The sequence below is a fragment of the Lathyrus oleraceus genome, chromosome 3 (genome assembly GCF_024323335.1).
Source record: "Lathyrus oleraceus cultivar Zhongwan6 chromosome 3, CAAS_Psat_ZW6_1.0, whole genome shotgun sequence".
NCBI lineage: Eukaryota > Viridiplantae > Streptophyta > Magnoliopsida > Fabales > Fabaceae > Lathyrus > Lathyrus oleraceus.
Genome location: NC_066581.1, coordinates 101560431 through 101575258, shown reverse-complemented (window position 1 = coordinate 101575258; position 14828 = coordinate 101560431). Strand labels below are relative to the sequence as shown.

Below are 14828 nucleotides of genomic sequence, written 5' to 3'. Positions count from 1 at the left end.
AACAGGGACATCTTCTAAAATGCCTATCGGATATTTAACAGATCTATCGGCTAACTGAAGTGACATCTTAGTGGGTTGTAATTCTCCTCAGTTTAATCTCTCACAAACTGCTAGAGGCATTAAGCTTACACTAGCTCCTAAGTCTAGAAAAGCTTTTTCGATGACATGATTACCCAAAAGGCAAGGAATGGAGAAATTTCCAGGATCTTTATCTTTCTTTGCTAATTTGTCCTCGGAAATAGCATTACATTCCAAAGGCTTCGGATCGTCAAGTCTACGTTTGTTGGTAAGGATGTCTTTGAGAAACTTTGCATAAGAAGGTATTTGGGTGATGGCTTCTATGAAAGGGATTTCTACATGAAGTTTTTCTATAACTTTAATAAATTTTTGATACTGTTTATTGATCTGGGTTTGTTTGAGTCTTTGCGGATATGGTATAGGTGGTTTATATGGCGGGGGTGGTACGTAAATTTTATCTTTAGGTTCTTCTCCTTGCTCTCAACCATCCTGGTTTTCAGATTCTTCTGGTTCCTTTACTTTGTCCGGGGATTTGGTACATTCCTTAGAAGTTTCGGGTTCACTCAATCTTGGGTTTGGTGGCTCATCATAAGCGTTCCCACTTCGTAGGGTAATGGCATTGGCTTGTCCTCTCGGATTTTGTTGAGGTTGTCCAGGGAATTATCCTCCAGGTGTAGTCTGAGGGGCTTGATTTAAAGCTACCTGAGAGATCTGGGTTTCAAGCATCTTGGTATGAGTAACGATTTGGTCAACCTTGGTTCCTAACTGAGTGATCAATTCGTTAACATGAATGTTTTGGTTCATGAACTCCTTGTTTTGTTGGATTTGAGCGGTGATAAAATTTTCCATAATTTTCTCAAGGCTCGGTTTTTGTGGTATAGGTTGCATAGGTTGATTTGATCTAGGGGCTTGATAACTAGGTCTTAGAGGTGCATTATTTTGAATAGGGTTATTGTTTTTATAGGAGAAGTTCGGGTGATTCCTCCATCCAGGGTTATAGGTATTTGAATATGGGTTCCCTTGGGTGTAGTTCACTTGCTCGGAGTGGGTTTCGTTTAATAGACTGCATTCTGCGGATTGGTGTCCTTGGGTTGCACATATCTCACAATCCGACGAAACTGCGGCTACAGTATTCGGGTCCGTGTACATATGCTCGACTTTGAGGGCTAATGCGTCCATTTTAGCTTGCATCATGTCTATAGAGCTTAGTTCATGCACTCCTTCTTGGGCTTCCTTCTTCTCAATTGTCGCTCGTTCGACTCCCCATGATTAATGGTTTTGAGCCATATCTTCAATGAGGGCACTAACTTCAGGATAAGGTTTGTTCATCAGAGCACCGCCTGCGGCAGCGTCGATGGTCATCTTTGTGTTATAGTGAAGTCCATTATAGAAGGTTTGAATGATTAACCAGTTTTTTATGCCATGATGTGGGCATGCTCATAACAACTCTTTATATCTCTCCCAAGCTTCGAACAACGTTTCTCCTTGGTTTTGGGTAAATCTAGTTATATGGTTTCGAAGAATGGCGGTCTTACTCGGGGGAAAATATCTAGCAAGAAAAACTCTTCTAAGGTTATCCCAAGTCGTAATGGAATTGGGTGGAAGGGAATCTAACCATGATAGGGCTTTATCTCTGAGGGAAAAAGAAAATAATCTTAAACGTATTGCCTCAGGAGAAGCTCCATTGGTTTTAAAAGTATCTGCTAATTGAAGAAATATTTTTAAATGTTGGTTAGGGTTCTCGGTAGCGAGACCTGTGAATTGTCTTTGTTGCACTAGTTGCAATAGGGATGGTTTAAGTCCAAAATTATTGGCTGGGATAATTGGGTTTACTATACTAGAACTAGGTTCTTCATTAGATGGTTGAGCGAAATCTTTAAGAGGTCTTTGGTTTTGATCTTCGGCCATAGCTCTCTTAATTCTATGAAAGTATAAACGTGCGCGAGCGTAACGTTCAGGTTCCTCCAGAGGGTTTACTAAGCTTAAACTTCCGGTACTGCGAGTTCTTCGCATCGACCGGCGGGAAATAACCTAAGTCTAAACGATATAACAATAGGAAAATGAAATTTGACAAAATTGGTCCCCGGCAACGGCGCCAAAAACTTGATGCGGTGTTTTTCGCAAGTATACGAACGCGTCAGAGTAATATAAAAGATTGTCGAATCCACAGAGACCAAGTGTCAAGCTATCGTTATCTGTTGTTATGGTGTTTATCAAAGGAAATCCAAATAGGTGTTTTTGTAGTGTGCAATGAAAAGTAAAGTATTTAAATAGATTTAATTAATAAAGACAGGGTCGAATGTAATTCACGTAACCAATTGATAATCCAAGTACTTGCTAATAGGACTACTTATGGGCAATGTTTCCTACTTTGAAAAGAACTAATTTAACGGGAACTGTCGCTTTCGCGTATTCAGAACCGAGTTATACTCCCTAATCAAACCCTCTTATTGTCACTTATAAAAAGGCGCGCATTGTGTTAGAGTAGTAAACCTATTTTTAAGAAATATAGTATCTTGACTAAGTTGAAAAGTATTATAACCTGGACTTCTTAACCAAAAGAGGTTCTTACGAACCAGACTCTAAACTTATAAACGCGTCCGAAAATAGTTTTAAAATCACTTTTCTTCTTAATGTTAAAAACTCCTAATGAACTAAACAAAGCGCTTTCGCTGTTTTTGAAATAGTTAAAAACAATTAAGTTTATAAAGACGTTGGACGACTTTCGATCTTTCCCAACGGAATTGAAGTGCGGGAAAACTTAAGTTGAAGGTTAAAATAGCCCTTAAGTGTTTCTACGAAGAATTGTACGGATTATCGGTTCAATTACGATCCTTACATTCTAACCTTTTAGATTTAGTTAGACATGGTAAAATAAGAGTGCATTAATTTAAATAAAAGTAGTGCGAGTGCGGAAAGTAAATAAAAGTAGTGCGAGTGCGGGAAATAAATAATTTAAAGCGAGTGCGAGGAAATAAATAATTTAAAGCGAGTGCAAGGAAATAAATAATTTAAAGCGAGTGCGAGGAAATAAATAAAGTAAAAGCGAGTGCGGGAAATAAATAAAGTAAAAGCGAGTGCGGGAAATAAATAAAGTAAAAGCGAGTGCGGGAAATAAATAAAGTAAAGGCGAGTAATAAAAACCTGCTCCAATCGAAGGGCTGAGTAAATTGTAATGCGGAAATGAAAATGGCGGCAGGATTAACTTCCTTCCAAAGTGCTCCAAACTCGATTACAGACTCTATCACAGACTTGATTACACAATTGTGGTAACACTCCAATGCGAAGCGATTGCCACTATAAAATACTGAATATATGCCTAAGTGAAACAAATTTGCTTCTGAGTTTGCCTCTGTTCTAAGTTTGGATGATTGTAAAAGTGAATTCGCGTTTCTATTTATAAGCAAGTAAAAAGATGGAAATGACTTGGATGCCCTTCAACTTGAAAATAGGAGGGAACCGTTTTTCCTCTTGTGGCGCCCGTCACAAGGCCATGGCGCCCGCCACAAGCACAATATGGGGCGCCTTAGTGGAAGTAGTGGGAAAACGTGGGAGTCGATGGAAGTTGAATTTGACACGTCATGGCTTGGTCTGTGGCGCCCGCCATTGGGTAGGCCATAAGCACAAAATGCTGAATTTTAGGGTTTTTTTGCTCTTTTTCACTCCTTTTCTCGATCGGGGCTCCGATTAAAGTAAAAACCTGAAAACAAAGGAAAACACAGTAATAACATAACAAAATGACAATAAAACAACTAGAATGCATGTGAAATCGGAGTCGAAAATACGTAAATTTTAGTGTTATCATGTACATGACACAGCCTGAAGGATTTGACATACCAAAAGAAGCCCAAAAGATATGTAAGTTACAAAGATCAATCTATGGATTGAAGCAAGCTTCCAGAAGCTGGAATAATCATTTTGATGAAACGGTAAAACAATATGGATTCATCAAGAACGAAGATGAGCCTTGTGTCTACAAGAAGGTTAGTGGGAGCATGATCGTTTTCCTGGTATTATATGTAGATGCCATATTACTCATTGGAAACGATGTCCCTACCCTGCAACAAGTAAAGTCTTGGTTGGGGATATGCTTTTCTATGAAGGACCTAGGTGAAGCAGCCTATATATTAGGAATCAGAATCTATAGAGATAGATCACAAAAACTGCTTGGCCTAAGTCAGAGTACGTACATAGATAAAGTGCTGAGACACTTTAATATGCATGATTCCAAGAAAGGATTCATACCTATGCAACATGGCCTGTGTCTATCAAAAACACAATCCCCTTCAACTAAAGAAGAAAGGGATCGCATGAATAAGATTCCATATGCATCTGCAATAGGATCTATCATGTATGCCATGTTATGTACTCGACCAGATGTCTCGTATGCTTTAAGTGCAACGAGTAGGTACCAATCTGATCCTGGTGATGCTCATTGGGTAGCTGTCAAGAATATCCTTAAGTATTTGAGAAGGACTAAGGACTCATTCTTGATATATGGAGGTCAGGAAGAGTTGGCTGTAATTGGATACACCTATGCTAGCTTCCAGACAGATAAGGATGACTTTAGATCACAATCTGGTTATGTGTTTTGCTTAAACGGTGGCGCTGTGAGCTGGAAAAGTTCAAAGCAAGATACAGTTGCTGATTCTACAACCGAGGCCAAGTATATTGCTGCCTCAAGTGCAGCAAAGGAAGATGTTTGGATCAAAAAGTTCATTAGTAAACTTGGCATAGTTCCTAGCATTAAGGATCCCATTGGTCTCTATTGTGATAACAATGGTGCTATCGCACAAGCTGAAGAGCCTAGATCTCACCAACGATCCAAACACATACTTAGGCGTTATCACCTCATTCGAGAGATAATAGATAGAGGAGATGTGAAAATATGAAGAGTACCTACACTTGACAATATTGCTAACCCACTAACAAAGCCTCTTACGCAGCAGAAGCATGATGGCCATACTAGATCTATGGGCATTAGGGGTATGCCTGGTTGGCTCTAGTGCAAGTGGGAGATTGTTGGTGTAAGCCCTAGAGGCCAATACTTTTGGTACTTGTATCGAATTGTTTATTAATAATAAAAGGCTTTTTCTTTATCATGTTTGTTTAATAAAGTCCCTGGTATAGATAGTCTGTTTAATGTATCAAGTGTGACTTAATCATGAGATCACATTAAACATAAGGACACTATTTTTAAAGTATTCGTAGTCGAGCTTTATTATAAATAACATTAAAGCATGAAGACTATTATGTTTATAGACTGATGATCACATCTCATGGATCATGGATAAGGAGTTATCAAGTCTCAAACATAGGTATGAATATTAAGAGTAATATTTATACTGGGCTGACCCGCTATTAGAATACTATATAGAATGTTATGCAAAGTGTCATAAGTTATTCTCATGGTGATAATGGTGTATACCACCCTTCGACCTGAAACCACTATGGACCCTAGATGTAGAGTCGAGTGCCTTATTGTTGATCAAACGTTATCCGCAACTGGATGACCATAAAGACAGTTGATGGGTACTCCACGAAGCATGCTAAGGGACATGAGTGACCTAGATGGAATTTGCCCATCCTGCGTAACAGGATAAATGTCTATGGGCCCAATATTGAACTGGACAAGGATGACACGGTCTATGCCTTGTGTTTAATATAGACATAAGGGCAAAAGGGTAATTATACACATAATTATTATCACAGAAGGATTTGTCAGATCACATGACATTTTCGTGTCTTGGGTAGCAGTGATGTGTTGCTAGATACCGCTCACTATTTATTATGTTAAATACGTGATTTAATATAATTGCCAATGCCGCGAAAACCTATAGGGTCACACACAAAGGACGTATTGATGAGAGATAGAGTAATTAAGGAATACTGTAATGTATGGTGCCCTTAAGTGAATTATAGAACATCGTAAGGTACAGTGTACTTAAGTAGAATACGAAATATGGTAAGGTACCACGCACTTAAGTGATTTTGGCATATTATAAGATATGGGTCATATACGCTTGAGTGGGCTTTTTAGCTTGCAGCCCACACAAGTGGTTCTATAAATAGAACCCTTGTGTAGAAGTATTGTTACACTTGCAATTTCGCTTCTCTATCTCTCTCACTCAAAGCCTTCATTCGTAGCAGCTAGCACTAAGATTGAAGGAATCCGTTCGTGTGGACTGTGTAGAGGCATTGTCATCTTTCAACGTTCGTGATCGCCACAAGGGGTAACGATTCTATCACTGATCATGCCCATTCGTAAGGATCATTAAAGGAGAAGTTTTAAATTCCGCTGCGTTTTGGATCGCCCTTCTCCTTCACGGTGTACTTAAGTAGAATACGAAATATGGTAAGGTACCACACGCTTAAGTGATTTTGGCATATTATAAGATATGGGCCATATACACTTGAGTGGGCTTTTTAGCTTGCAGCCCACACAAGTGGTTCTATAAATAGAACCCTTGTGTAGAAGCATCAGTGCAGTTGTAATTTTGTTTCTCTCTCTCTCTCTCTCTCTCTCTCTCTTTGTCTCTCTCTCTCCCTCTCACACTCAAAGTCTTCATTCGTAGCAGCTAGCACTGAGATTGAAGGAATCCGTTCGTGTGGACTGAGTAGAGGCGTTGTCATCGTTCAACGTTCGTGATCACTCTGTAGATCTGCATCAAAGGTTACAGTCACCACAAGAGGTAACGATTCTATCACTGATCATGCCCATTCGTAAGGATCACTAAAGGAGAAATTTTAAATTCCGCTGCATTTTGGATCGCCCTTCTCCTTCAAAACTCTCTCAGCATCTTCTTGCTCTTAAGCATGCTTCGCACCATGTTATGTATGGCCCAATTCTTTCTCTCTGCTACTCCATTTTGTTGTGGTGATCTTGGCAGTATTAGTGGGCGGAGGATTCCATGGTCTTCACAATATTTTTGGAACTCCTTTGAAATGAACTCTCCTCCTCGGTCAGATCTCATGGCCTTAATGGAAATACCACTTTCTTTCTCCACAAGGGCTTTGAACTTCATAAAGTTTTCAAACACTTATGACTTCTCCTTCAAGAAATAAACCCATGTTTTTCTAGAATAATCATCAATAAAGAGGAGAAAGTATTTACTCTTACCAAAAGAGTTTGGATTGATTGGTCCACATACATCAGTGTGTATGAGCTCTAGCGATTTTGTCGCTCTTGACGTTGATTCCTTTGGAAAGCTTTTCCGGAATTGCTTCCCAACTAGACATCCTTCGCATAGTTGGTCTGGGTGGTTTATACTAGGCAGGCCTCTTACCATTTCCTTCTTTGACAAACATTTTAGACTGTCAAAGTTGAGATGTCCAAATCGTAGATGCCATAGCCACGAAGAGTCGGTATAGCAAGTCTTGAGACACTTTGCAACATCATTTTGAATGTTCAAGAGGAACATTCTATTATTTGACATAGGCACCTTAGCAATCAAGTTATGTCTACAATCTCTTAAGAAAATATTATGTTCTTTCAAGTGGATGTCATAGCCTTTCTCTAATAATTGTCCCAAGCTCAAAATATTATTCTTCATGTTAGGAACATAATAGACATTGGATATGAATTGATGACTCCCATTCTTTAAGCGTATAATAATTTTACCTTTGCCTTTGACCGGTATCTTTGAGTCATCTCCAAATGAGACATTTCTAGTTGTCGCTTCATTGATCTCTACGAACATGCTTCGATCGCCGCACATGTGATTGCTTGCGTCGGTGTCGAGGTACCATTTGTTTCTTTTCTCTTCAACTTGGCTTTGGCATGCGAGCAATAAAGTTTCTTTTTCTCCGCCTTTTTCTTCTACAAAGTTAGCTTTCTCCACAACTTTCTTCGAGAATCTACACTCAGATGCATAGTGACCGTTCTTGTTGCAGTTGAAGCACTTGATTTGTAATTTATCACACCTCGACCATGCATTTCCTCTTGCACGACCTCTTGTTGCTTGTGGATTCCAACTTCTTTCTCCATTGTTAGAGTAGTTGTTATAACTAACTCTTCCTTCTCCTCCATGTCCTCGTCCACGCCCACAATCTTGGCCACGACCTCGTCCTCTTTGGCTCTTGTAATTCGCATAATTTGCTTCCTTTATGTTGAGTTGTAGTAGTTGCTCCATAGCCTCCTTTTGTTTAATTTTTCTCTTTTGTTTTTCTTCGTATGCTTGTAAGGAACCCATGAGTTGCTCAATAGTCATGGTCTTTAAATCCTTTTTTTCTTCAATGTTGGTAACAATGAAGTCAAAACTTGGATTTAAAGTGCGAAGTATTTTCTCCATGACTTTTACCTCATCAACATCTTCACCATTTCTTTTAAGTTGATTGACTACGGACAATACTCGAGAAAAATAATCAGAAATTGACTCGGACTCTTCCATAAATAAACGTTCAAAATCACCTCTAAGAGTTTGAAGATGAATCTTTTTCACCTGTTCCACTCCTTTGTTGCAAGTTTGAAGTTTGTCCCATGCTTCTTTGGTCGTCGTTGCATTGGAGATCTTCTCAAATGATCTTCATCCACCGATTGATAAATGAGGAAGAGAGCTTTCTTGTCTCTCTTTCTTGACTCCCTCAATGTCTCCTTTACACCTTGGCTTAGCGAGGCTTCATCTTTCTCAATGAAGCCTTTCTCAATGATATCCCACACATCTTGAGCTCCTAGTAGCGCCTTCATCTTGATACTCCAATTGTCATAGTTGTTCTTTGTGAGCATCGGCATTGGAAAAGGGAAACCTCCATTCGCCATTTTTTTAGGATCTTGAAGCTCTGATGCCACTTTGTTGGAAATAAACCCTTTTTGTGTTTAGGGAAAGTGTGTGGGAGTATTAGAGACTTGAATAGAAATTTGATAGGTAGGAGAATTATTTATGAAAGAGAGAACTTTGTATTTTTTCTTGATTCAAAAGTGTTGGATTATATCTCTATTTATAGTACTCTAAGGAGAACTCTAGACACATTAATTCTAGAGAGTTCTCAACTCTAGATATTCAAAGAGTATTCTAGAAAATATTACAATCTTAAGAAATATCTAGATACTCTAAATACTACAAGACTTTTCTAGAAACATTACCCAGTATAAACTAAGCCCAAATAGCTAAGTCCAAAATCAAATAATAAAATTAGGCCCAAATCAAGTTTAATATTTCAACAAACTCATCCTTGGCCACCCTTAACATAACAACCAATGTTGGCTACCCACATAACTCCCACCGCATGGTCTCTCTATATACACACAACTCAAACTTCACTCTTCATTTTCTCCTTCAAACACCGTCCAGCTCTTCGCCTCACCTATTAAACACCATCCAAATCACCTTCCATAACTCATATGTAGTAACATCCACTCATACCCATTACCATACATAACCTTCAACCATCCACCAGAAATCATACCACCGCTAACCTCCATGTTTTTTCTTCACCATAAAAATGCCATCAATGTTCATCGTTGGACCCTCACCCTTACAACATGTTAACCCATCAACAACATAATCCTTAATACAACCACACGAAGCCATCATCATCCTCTAAGCTCAACAACTTTTCCACCTTTGGTGCAACCACCACAAGATACACCATACTCCACTGTCAACGTATTCGCCGGATCTCAAGCTCCCTCCGTTCACTTGCAATACAAACACTCTTTCTGCCCGAGCATTCAAAACATCGTGACAACCTCACTGCACATATGAAGGACAAGTTTCTCCTTGATTGAAGATTCTGCCACCCTCGCAGAAAGAATTAACAACAACAACCGTGTAAACCACACTAGATCTCTATGGTAACCACGAGCGTCATCCCTCACTCTTCGATTGCGAGCACTTTGCTGTGATAAGGGGAGAGAGATGAAGATGTCTAATCACGTATACACTTCTGGATGACTGATTTACGTTTTTTTTTTCTTGTGTGAATTTTGAAAATTAGAGTTTGATAAAGTCAAATAGGATTTACATTTATTTTATTTTTATTTTAATAAAATTAGATTTCCATTTATTTTTATTTTTATTTTTATTTTGTCATAAAACATGATTCATATTTACTTTACTTTTTTGTTTTAATGAATGATTATTATTTTACCATTATTAACTTAGGAGAAATTATTTATTTGGGCCATTACAATATTGAGATCTAAGCCTCATGAGTATAACTTCCATTTTTTCTTTTTGTCATTCAAGTTACTTTCATTTTTATAATTTGTTTTGTGGATAATTTATTTTGTGCATCTATGTCGAATTTGTTATTTGCGAATTGTTGATATTCGATTTCGATGTAATTCATAAGCAATGTAAAATAATTTGGGTTGTTGCTGCCTTTATTTTATTGAACTGCGAATTCGAAGCATAAATTTGATTTTACTTCCGCACACGTTTGTATGCATAAATCCGTTTGTCCGGCTTCTTATATAGTGATTCTTACATGAATCAACTTTAAGTTAGCTTAACATAGAGATAAATTCATTACTCTCGATTTTGATTTCTGGTCCCGTGGCTTTCTCTTGAGCCTTCTACAACAAGCCCTTTTTTTAATCGTTTAATGGACTTGTGTTTTAATCGCTTTATTATATCCCCATTCAACAAAATGTACCCCAATTCCCATGATGTGCAATAATTTTACCGCTTTCCTATTACGTAAAGTCAACCATCTTTTAAAAAGAACAAAATAAGCTCGATCCAACATCGAGCAACTTTCTCAAAATCAAACCTTTTTTCACCATCATTTAAACAATCATTTCAAACCAAGTTCATTCAATCTCACTCACATTTCAAACCATTTTCATTATCCTATCATTCTCAAACATTCCACCTTCAATCATTTTCAAAACACTTAACCCTCATACCTTTTTTCAATCCATCACAAATCAGATGCTTGATCCAATATCAAGTTTATTTTCTCAAGAAAATAAAAAATGACTAACCTGGGTGAAAGGTACAGCCATATTTCAGAGTATTAGACCCAAGTTGTAAGAGCTTACAAGTTATAAATACTCTACTTCCAATCAATCAAAATCTTTTCTCGCCGTCGTGCGATGATCGTTAAAACCTTTTCACAAACGAAAGATATTTCATCTCGAGACGATGCAAGACAACGCTTCGTCCATAAATGTGAGAGTTGAGATAAGTGACATTTTCCCGTGAATGTTGATATGTAGAAATCCATTATGTGTGATGCAAACGCCCTCTCCTCTAAACCGTTTTGGGTAAGCAATATTTTTCGTCGATTGTGACAAAATAGGTTTCGCTAAAATCGACCAACAAAAAAACATTTTCTAACCAGAACTACGTAGCCTTGAGTTCTCCATTGCATCGAGAGATACGTAGAAGTGAGATTCAAAGTCTTGTCAGGCACCCTAATAAAAAATAAACCTTGTTTGTCCTATTCTTTTTCCTTTAAATAATTCGATAAGCCTAACAATTCAAAAGCTAACACTAACCTGTCATACCCCCAAATTCATCCTACCTTCATATCATGTTCACAACCCTAGTGCATTAGCATACATTCATCATTCATCATCTCATTTGCATTTACACCCATAACAAGAAAACATAAGCTTAAGGCATGGTGTTCATATCTGAGAACTATCAAGGTCTCTTGATCATGATGGGTTGTGCCTAATTCCCTAAAACCTAATTTCTTCTTCAAGCACTCCTTGACCTCATGAGACTACACAAGTCATTCAATTCATCTTTAAAACCCTAATAGGGTGGTGAGCCTTGATTAGGAGTTTTGCTTATCGATATGGTCATCCAAGGACCTCAACCCTAGTCCCTTGTTCCTTTGTGGCTTGTGCAAGTCATCATTTTGACTTTGTGCCTTGGCCTTGCTCTTGAGAAACCCTAATATCCAAACATTGGCTATGCATCAACCTTTTGAACATACTCCAAGACACTTCTTGCACCCTAAACCCTAGTTTGTTTGATCTGGGCCTTTGAGTAACCTTGTAATCCAAGAAACCCTAATTTGTGCCCCTTTGCTTCTATGCTTGGCCTTTTCACTCGATCACGTTATCCTCCATTGGAAATGTCATCATTCATTAGTCAATCTACATCCAATTCAAGTTCATTTCATCCACTTCATTCATCCATAACACAAGTGAAAGTTTTTAGTTTGAACCTTTGAATCATCAACTTTAATTCATTGGTTTCATCCATAAACATGACCCATAATCATCCCACAAAGCATCAAGGCTTATTTTCTATCAAGGTTTACTCATTTGATCTTCAATCAATCATCATGGTGCATTGGAACTCAAGAAACATAAAATTTTTCACATTTAGGGCATGTTGGTTGGTCAAGTTTTGGCAAGTTTGGCCTATCATTTGGTCCAAACCCCATAACCTTTTCATATTTCTACATTTTTAGGATCTACTTGGAGCCAAATGTCCTAAATGAGCCCCTCTCCAACTTTGTTTCAAGGCCCATGACCTAATTCATTGCATAAGGACTTCAAATCAGGATTAACCCAGCTGGTCAAGTTGCCTAGTCAGGCCTAAAATCATGTTCATGACCACCACTTTACACCAATGTCATTTCCACACCACAACTCCTTTTGACCTGGTTCTTTTTGAAACATGTTAAGGATATGACAAAGTTCAGTTGGCCTATTTTTTACTCAAAATGCACAAGCCAATTTTAATTGGCCTGAGTGCAAAGATGAGGTTTCATCATGCTGCATATGCCAGACCAGACCAGACAAATCATGCCAAATCATGCATTAAGCCTCTAATCCCTGTTTGTTTCTCTTTCATCTGATCCAAACACATGTTTTATTTGTGACACAAAATTGCAATCCAAAAGGTTGGAAGGATAACACATGAAGCCAGCCAAAACCGAGGTAAAAAAGTAACATTGCCCAAAATGGCAACAAGACACAACCACCTCAGCGCATATTGGGACCACCATGATCTCACCAAAAGAGTGTTGTCTGCATAATAAATGGGAGGGGAAGGAATTGCAAGCCAAATATAGATAACCCTTAGCAAACAAGTTTGCACATTTTGTCATTTTTCGGGTTCATGGGAAATCATACATTCCCACTCCAAAACTCCAACAAAACCATTCCATCACCTTCCCTATAAAAAGGGGACCATGTTCCATTCCTTTCCCAAGCTTCCAATCTAGAAAACCCCTACTAAGATTACCCTCTACCTCCTTCAAAAACAGATTTATCGATTTCCATCTTTGAACCATTTTCAACACCACTTAATCACTCAAACGTCTTCACCTAACATCCCTAAAGCTACCTGAATCATTGGTAGTGTTTGAAACCACCTCACTTGAGCTGCTCAAATCCATCAGAGCCACCAACTGAAATTGATTCCAACCAGGTAGTTAACCTCTTTATTTCCATCCAAACAAGTTACCATTCCACTCCTTGTGATTCACTGATGTTAAGCCCTGTGATTTGAGTTTTGATTGTTGAGTATACACCATTTAAATTTATTTTTAGGTTTAAGATAACGTTTATGTTTATGTGAAATACTCCATACACAGAGCCAATCAATGACTCATGAGTATGGAGAAGGCAACAATGCTATTAGTTTAAGTGGAATCCATGTTTGATTCCACCAAAAAAACTCAAGTTACAGAGGTTCAAAATCCATAAATCTCAAGGTTGAAGATGATGTTCATATTGTTGCTTCATGTGTGTTTTTTTGTTTCAAATTCAAAAAATTGTGTTGTATGATTTTCACTGGTTGTTATGTTTGACTTGGCCTGAATGTATGTGTGTTGGCAAGTCAACACGCGCGTTCGTGCGCCTCATGATCATAACCCTTCATTTGGTTTACTTTCTTAAATGAATTAGATCTTGTGCTCATGAATTGCCCGTGTGTTATTTCTGATTTAGATTTATTATTTATTTTATCAGGCACATTTTGTTAACACTAAGGGTGCTTGGCCCAGTGATAAGGGGGTTGACCCATGACCCCAAGGTCAGAGGTTCAACCCCTAGCGCCCCATTATTCTTTTTTCCTTCTTTTTCTTTTATTTTCCATTTCTTCATTTTTTATTATTTATTTTCTTTCCATTTTAATTTCTTCTAATTTTTTCTTTTTTAACCAAACAGGTACTGATGAATGTATTTGATATGACTGGCCTTGGAAATATGGTATATTTTCTAGGGATGGATATTTTACACTCTGAAAAGGGAATCATTATGCACTAACTGAAGTATGAACTTGAGTTGCTAAAGAGATTTGAGCTGATGAATTATAAGTCAGCAGTCACACCTGCTGAGACAAACCTTAAGCTGGAGTCTGATGTTGATGGTGAAGATATATATGCTATAACCTTCAAATAGTTGGTTAACTCTCTGAAATATATGTGTAACAACAGGCCTGACATATGCTGTGCAATTGGAATGGTAAGTAGAACTACTACAAATAATACATTTCATGACGAAGCTTTCATCTTAGCTATTGAAAAACGGAAGTTAAATGACCTGAAACATGTTATTTATTTTTATTTTTAAACTTAATCTTTTACCTCGGTTCTTCCAAAAACTGACATATCAAGTTGCTCAGGGTTTGAGCTTCGATTCCATGTGCTTGCAATTTTATGTTTTATTTAGAACTAAAAAGGCACCTTTATTTTTTATGTATTTTAAGTCGGATATGTTCCCTCTGTTTGTAAGAAAACCGATATAAAAACTTTATAATTTTTTTTTTATTCCTTCATATTTAATGTTAAGTCTCATTCACTTTTTGTGCCCTAGCTAGCGAACGAAACTGAAACACTAGTCTTCTCCAGCGAACAAAACCGAAACACCATTATTCTCCAAGGAGGAAGGAAGCTCGAAC

General features: G+C 37.9%; 1 non-coding gene across 1 annotated transcript; it reads left to right on the top strand.

The window, feature by feature from the left end:
- Positions 1-1435: 1435 nt before the first annotated feature.
- On the top strand, positions 1436-1542 carry LOC127132969 (small nucleolar RNA R71). The gene has a single exon (XR_007806971.1). It is a non-coding gene; the product is annotated as a small nucleolar RNA R71 (small nucleolar RNA).
- Positions 1543-14828: the final 13286 nt, after the last annotated feature.